The sequence below is a fragment of the Meleagris gallopavo genome, chromosome 30 (genome assembly GCF_000146605.3).
Source record: "Meleagris gallopavo isolate NT-WF06-2002-E0010 breed Aviagen turkey brand Nicholas breeding stock chromosome 30, Turkey_5.1, whole genome shotgun sequence".
In the NCBI taxonomy this organism is placed as follows: Eukaryota; Metazoa; Chordata; class Aves; order Galliformes; family Phasianidae; genus Meleagris; species Meleagris gallopavo.
In genome coordinates, this window is record NC_015040.2 from 2971252 (window position 1) to 2972206 (window position 955).

A 955-nucleotide genomic window follows, 5' to 3' on the forward strand; every position below is an offset into this window, starting at 1 on the left:
AGCTTCACCCTGAAAGTATCAGAGCCAAAAGCATCAAACTCCCTTTGGCCCAAACAGCTGAACTCCATTGAGATGAGAGCCATCCATTCACAGCTAAACCTAGCCAGGGCTTTTTCTTCTTTTTGCTGCACTAAGGAGGTTGACACCGCGGTTTTGCCTCTCGTGCACTCGAAGCACTCTGTCATGATGGGAACTGGGCAATTAACTTTGGATGAAAGCTACTTCACATTCTTCGAGGAGCTCTCAAAAGTTAGAACGCTTGTTTCAAAAAAGGAAAAATAAAGCACACAAGCTGCTTTTTGTCTTTTCCTGGTCCCCAACTCATTGCTAGCAGACAATCTGCCTCCGGCGCGGCGCTCCGGGATCGCTCACAGCACTGAGGTGGGATGGAGGCACAGAGCAGCACCTCGGGGCAGTTCTGCCTGCCTGCTCACATCGCCGGGCTGCTCCCTGCGAGCTTCAGCCACCGCCTGAGCTCAATAAACTCCTGGAAAAGCCTTAAGAAAAAAGCGATCTGTGCCACGGAGTGAGATGAGGAGAGCTCAGCCTGAAAGCTCAATCTAAAGGCAGACTGCTGTGAGAAATTCATCTTCTCTCTGCAAACTTTCTGCTTGCTGCACTCAGGAGAGGGCTGAAGTCCTTCACACGGTTTTCTCCTCATCCGATCGTGCTCCGTGCTAAACTCATTCAAACAAACGTCAGCAATGCCGGGTTCCTGACTCGTCCAGCCGTTACATTTCAGCGTCCTATTCAGGTTAAGCAGAAAGCAGAGCGTTCCTTTGCCTTACAGCCCTTCATCGGGAACGCACAGCCAAGAGCCCGCATCGCATCGCATCGCATCGCCGCTCTCCTCGTTCTCAGCCCGGCTTTTCCATCGCGGAGAGGAGAGAAAAGTTACGAGGAAGGCTGCGGATCGATGAGGAATCGCGTTCCGAGCGGCACACGGCAGGCCGGG